General features: G+C 39.2%; 1 protein-coding gene across 3 annotated transcripts in view; it reads right to left on the reverse strand.

The window, feature by feature from the left end:
* Window positions 1–4698, reverse strand: part of LOC126470566 (uncharacterized) — a 280645-nt gene extending 275947 nt beyond the window's left edge. For 2 of the 3 annotated variants that reach the window (XM_050098510.1, XM_050098507.1), the window contains exon 1: window positions 4614–4698. The gene's annotated coding sequence lies outside the window, so the exon portion shown is untranslated. Of the gene's footprint in view, window positions 1–4589 lie in introns of all 3 variants that reach the window. The other variant, XM_050098508.1, reaches the window with a different exon arrangement.
* Window positions 4699–6543: the final 1845 nt, after the last annotated feature.

The following is a 6543-nucleotide window of genomic DNA, read 5'->3' on the forward strand; positions in this document are numbered from 1 at the left end:
GGGGACCTGCAGTAATTGTGGAGTCCCCTGGTTATATCCAAGCTCACTGATGATTCCTTCATTCTCTAATATAAATTCAGTTAGAGCTCACAGAGTATCTGATTCAATTTGTTTGTACTTTGTTTGCGGAGACCTCAGTGCCTTTCCTACTTCACTGCTGCTGGTGTTAAGCGCAGGAGCAATTTTTGGCATGGAACACTCTTTTAACTTGGACTTTTTAGTCTACACTTCACACATTCCACAGCCACTTCCTCTGTCTATTAGTGTGTGATAAGATCAAATACCTATTGTTTTGACACAACAATACATATCTGAAATTAACACACATACGAGACAACACAAATATTATATTCTGCAATAATATAAGATGACAAAGTTAGTCATAACAAACAAACCCTAGTGCCACACACTGGCATTTTTCAGTAGCAAGCTAGAATCAGTGTGTCCTTTGATCTGACGGACACATCCATGGATTGCTGTTTTTGTGTTTACATCATCATCTAGTAAACATCAACAGACCAGCAGTAACCATAGACAATGCTGCAAAACAGGTTTCAACCTCTTTGTAAACACAGCTTAATAAGGTGGGAAGATATGGCTTCGAAGTTCTTTCCATTGTATACATATACAGCCCATATTTTAAAGAGTGTGTGGAACTGTTAGTAGTAACAAAAAAGCTTTCCCATCATTCAAAGGGAAAATAGAGAAGTAGCTTTCTTTGGTGCCTTGAGAAGTAGCTTTCTTTGGTGCCTTGAAGTGCATGCGCACTCCACTGAGCAAATCGGTTCATAAAGTATGAAGTTTGTTTCTCCGAGTGTACTATATCCATCATATTTACAAAGGCAAAATGTTACACTGGCTTGATGAACATCTAATACTTGTGTAATCATTACCATTAACAAAGCTTATGCCTTTGCACAACATACACCACTGATTACATATCCAAGGTTACCAAGTTATTCTTTAAAAGCTGGGATGTAATGAATGTCGACGGAATGAAAAATCCATTCTAGAAGTTTATGACAAAAATTTCTGCACACAAGTTGGGTCTAGTGCAGCAGGGGATACAACCCGTCGGCTTTGGACAATGACGTCACAAGTCGCCAGATAGCAGTTTACCATTTTCGCTTTTGCTGTTATGTTTCAGTTTCGTTTTTTTACTGATTGCTTAATAAAGTGGATCTGTTTATTCTATCTCATGAGATTTTTTTTAAAAAAAAGCCAAAAAACACTTATCAGCCACTGAAGGGAGCTACAACACTAAGAAGAATCGCTTCTCGATTGGTGACTTGTGACGTCAATGTCCAAAGCCGACGGGTTGTATCCCCTGCTACACTAGTCCCCACAAGTTTATCTGGCGGCTTAAAAAATCAAAGGAACTGAATAGTGGCAACTCACTAACTAAAGAGACATTTTTCTTTTAACCACCAAATAGAGATAATCATACAGCTGTCAATTTATTATATCAACGACTGCAAAAAGTTTCTTCCAACCACTAAGTTGTAGATACACATTTTGAGACCTTCATTTGAGTAGTATTAACAACTCATAGATTCTAATGATAATATTTCTATTTGATACATTTTTTTAAGACAATAAATGGCTCTGAGCACTATGGGACTTAACATCTATGGTCATCAGTCTAAGACAATGAATATGGCTAACCATGCAACTGTTACTATCAGGTAATAATACAGATATTCAGAATTTGGAAATACGGAAGCGTCCGATCCCGCCCGTCTGCTTTGACCCATGATGTCACAAATATGGCGGAAACAAAACCAAACACACACACACACACTTTCCACAAGAAGCCTAATGACACTAACGGGACAAGCGCGGGAAATGGGGTGTTTTGGGTGGGGGGGGGCAAACTAAATATAAACAAATTTAGACGCCTTGCGTAGCTACAACGTGTAAGTGAAGACAGCCATGCATGAATACCCACCCACCACCCCAGGGGTCGTAACCCCTGCAACCCATAGACGATAAAGATGCTTCAGTAGCTGATTAGTGTTTTTTGTCTTTTTTAAAAAAAAATCTCACGGGATAGAATAAACAGATCCACTTTATTAAGCAATCAGTAAAAAAACGAAACAAACATAACAGCAAAAGCGAAAATGGTAAACTGCTCTCTGGCGACTTGTGACGTCATTGTCCAAAGCCGACGGGTTGTATCCCCTGCTACACTAGACCCGAACGAACAGATCAGAAAGATAAATATAATAAACTAAAACAGAAATTGGAGGAAACAGATAATTAAAATAAGTAATAAGTGTTTTTAAATAAAAAAAAATCTCACGAGATAGAACGAACAGATCAGAAAAGTAAATAAAATAAAACAGAACTGGAGACAGCCACACTCAAACCAAACTCCGCGCCGTCATGACGTCACACACGACAACACCCTTACGTCACGGGTCAAAGCCGACGCGTGGGATCGGACGCTTCTGTCGACCCCAGAATTTAATTCTTGTGTAGCAGAAGGAGATGATACCAATGATGCCTTTAAACAAACTTGATATAGGAAGAATAATCACATTCCTATTTACAGTGCATTATTCCACATGGAAAATTAACAAATGAAGCACGGCTAAATTCACAAGCGAATCAGCAGGCAGTATTAGTTGTAACTACACAGTTTTAGCAGATGACATAAGAGTTACTTATTGTTCGCCCCCCCTTTACATTTTTCGCATTTACTGTCCAGTAAGAGTAAATAATGTACACTGAAATACTCATCGAAGATTTGTCTTTTATGTAATAGGGTCTTTATGCATTTGCTTGCAGTTTTTGATATTTAAAACGGAAAGTGAAAGTACGATATATATAGGGTGAATATAGACATCTCCAAACAGTACAGATCAATCAGTAACCACAATTCTTACTTAGTACTCACATTCGTTGGTTTTGCCACATTACAAATTACCACTTTCGAACCTAAAACAGATTTTGGACTAGACTACGCATTAGTTTATCACCACAGCAAAATTTCGAGAAGAGGAGGAGGAGGAGGAGGGGGGGGGGGTCACTCTCTATCACATACTGACCAAAAATTGCTAAAGACTTCAAACGCACGATACCACGAACTACATACCACAAAAGATCGAATAATGTATACAAAGCACTGTTTGGTGAATTTATATAATAAAGCCATGCAAGTTTCAGTTAAGTGAAATACAGACAATAGCGAGAAAACTCACATTTTTCTCCAAGATTAAATAGAACTCACTGTTCTTAACAGCATCTCCAAACAGTACAGATCAATCAGTAACCACAATTCTTACTTAGTACTCACATTCGTTGGTTTTGCCACATTACAAATTACCACTTTCGAACCTAAAACAGATTTTGGACTAGACTACGCATTAGTTTATCACCACAGCAAAATTTCGAGAAGAGGAGGAGGTGGGGGGGGGAGGGTCACTCTCTATCACATACTGACCAAAAATTGCTAAAGACTTCAAACGCACGATACCACGAACTACATACCACAAAATATCGAATAATGTATACAAAGCACTGTTTGGTGAATTTATATAATAAAGCCATGCAAGTTTCAGTTAAGTGAAATACAGACAATAGCGAGAAAACTTACATTTTTCTCCAAGATTAAATAGAACTCACTGTTCTTAACAGCATCTCCAAACAGTACAGATCAATCAGTAACCACAATTCTTACTTAGTACTCACATTCGTTGGTTTTGCCACATTACAAATTACCACTTTCGAACCTAAAACAGATTTTGGACTAGACTACGCATTAGTTTATCACCAGTTTTCGAGAAGAGGAGGAGGAGGAGGGGGGGGGGGGGTCACTCTCTATCACATACTGACCAAAAATTGCTAAAGACTTCAAACGCACGATACCACGAACTACATACCACAAAAGATCGAATAATGTATACAAAGCACTGTTTGGTGAATTTATATAATAAAGCCATGCAAGTTTCAGTTAAGTGAAATACAGACAATAGCGAGAAAACTCACATTTTTCTCCAAGATTAAATAGAACTCACTGTTCTTAACAGCAACGAAACCCGATACCGAACTGAAAATCGCCGTCTTTCGACAATTTTCTTCTACGAAACACAAGAGGAAAATTCTTGCCGAGGAAAACTAACACCAGACCCACTACGTCTCAACTAATGAAGCGCGCGCACTTGAAACGTTGATCCACGTAATCTTCACACAATTTCGAATTGTCCAATCACAGTTAGAGAGGCAACCAAAGCACTCTAACTGCTCACGTGCAGCCACAGCCGCCCCGCCCCCCCCCCCCCCCGCCGCCGCCGCCCCCCCCCCCCCCCGCCGCCGCCGCCGCCGCACACACACAAAACAGCGGCAGCAATAAACAAATGTCGGCAATTACTATGCAAAATACGCCAACCGTTTGCTTGTTGTGGCGATACGAATTCTTATTTTCTATGTATCACGTTCTTCATTATTAATGCTCGTAGTTCGTACAACTGACATAATTATAGAAAACATAATACAAGTAACCATACGCAAATCGTAATGACAGTCCGAACAGTTGTAATCTGGACCACTGCAAGAACACAGTTACGCTACCCAACCTTACAACGTACCACTGAGATCTGCTGTCTCCATACCTTTCTCTCGACAAACAGCCAAGAAATAAACACAACAATCCCTCCATTCCCAACAACAACAGCATCCAAAGCACATCGTATTTTGTGTTGGCCGGAATAAAGAAGCATGCGCAAAGAACTAATGCAAAGTTTACTGTCTTGCTATGTTAAGTAGATGCAAATAAATTGGCGCCACTGCAAGTGGCGTGACGCCAGAAACTACAGTGGTGTGAGTTTTTAATATGGGGCCAAATGAAATTATTCAGATGAGCTTCTAAATTCCTGTCAGTTTACGATATAAAGCCTCACTGAGATGCAAATATAAAAACTTCATGGAACAAAAAATAACTTCATGGAACGGCAGGCGACGTCACAGTCAAATGGTGGTGTGTACATACAGCACAAAACGTCAACACAACGTCACATCGCTTAGCCTAGCGCCATAGCCGATTTCGCACCACCTAGAGTCATAAGAAATATAGTAAATAAGTATTATTATTAATCAAATAATATTTCAAACGCCCAGGATGTGCAGCCAGTTATCGTTTACAGTGGCGATAAAAAGTACACCATCGTATTCTGACGCTCAAAGACATCCTCAGAGCAATTTTGAGGGAAAATTACCAACTGATCTATGGTAAGTATTTTGAAGATAATGGTGTGGCGCATTGTAGAAAGTGTAGTTCAGTTATTAGTAATTCATCAAAAATTGATCATGGTAAATACTCTGGTAACAAGTAATGTCCATACAGATGACATATCATTGATGATGTTGTTGAACCTTACAACATTTAGCATTTCATTTCAGAATGATAGTTTCGCATGATAGTACAAGAGTTTTTAAATGATGACAGATTCAGAGTAACTGTTTTATTCGCACAAAGCTACGACGATGCTGTCGTTGTAAACGATGATTACAACTGGTGGCTGATTACATAAAGAGTGGGCTGAGTGGTACTGCACTGGGAAATAAACTACTTTCCAGCTACTGCGGCGTAATGAAACACTAGAGGGCGTATCCACACCGACGTCTCCGATTTGGCAGCGACTCTCGTTACTTTTGGTGCACTGTTGTGCTAACTCTAGCATGATAACTCGCCCTGCTGACGGCTGACGGCACCATGTCGTCGTCGTCCACCCCCCACCCCCCCCTCCAAATCAGAGTAACATTGTTGTGTCTACTGTGTCACGTAACGATGGTGGGGAGGAAGCCTGAAAACAGACATGATGAGAAGACAGGGAGTGTAATGAAGGGCTTATGGCAATTCCTTCTACACACCCCTTATCCACCTCGAAAATGACTGGGAACACTGGCCGAAAAACTGGCCACAGGGTGCACACCCACATCCAGTGACACAGATGCTGTGGTTGGGTTGACTACAAGTGGAACTTGTAACGGAACATATTAAAGGCTTTACTTTAATGAAGTATGCGATACCCTCCAAATTCAACCAGTTTAACGAGTATTTATGATAATAGAAAAGTTATTGTGTATGTTAACAATGATTGCACAACATGTCTCCATAAACAGTCAACCCATTAAATTATACTGAATAATTGACCCACACAAAAGTTAATATCACTTGATCACTGATACAGCAAATGTCATCATGTAAAAACACTAAGTTTATCTTAAATAATTAATATGAAGTACAAAAAATAGTGGCCAACTTAGGTATTTTGGATCTCCTTAAATAAAAATCACCCAGTGAAACCTATTTGTTCACTAGGAGCGTTTTCACTCAGTATTCACGTAATCAATCCTATTTTAGACGAAAACCAATGTAATTCTTAATAATTCATGTTACTTACTTATTTATGCAAATTAGAGAAGTCAATTGACAAACTTCTAAAAAACGGCGTTTTTGTAACAAAGAATTATTCTGTCAAGTCAACAAATCTGCCTGTCATTTTAATAACATGTTAAATTATGTCACTCGATGCAAATTAA

The sequence above is a fragment of the Schistocerca serialis genome, chromosome 3, assembly GCF_023864345.2.
Source record: "Schistocerca serialis cubense isolate TAMUIC-IGC-003099 chromosome 3, iqSchSeri2.2, whole genome shotgun sequence".
NCBI classification, from domain to species: Eukaryota; Metazoa; Arthropoda; class Insecta; order Orthoptera; family Acrididae; genus Schistocerca; species Schistocerca serialis.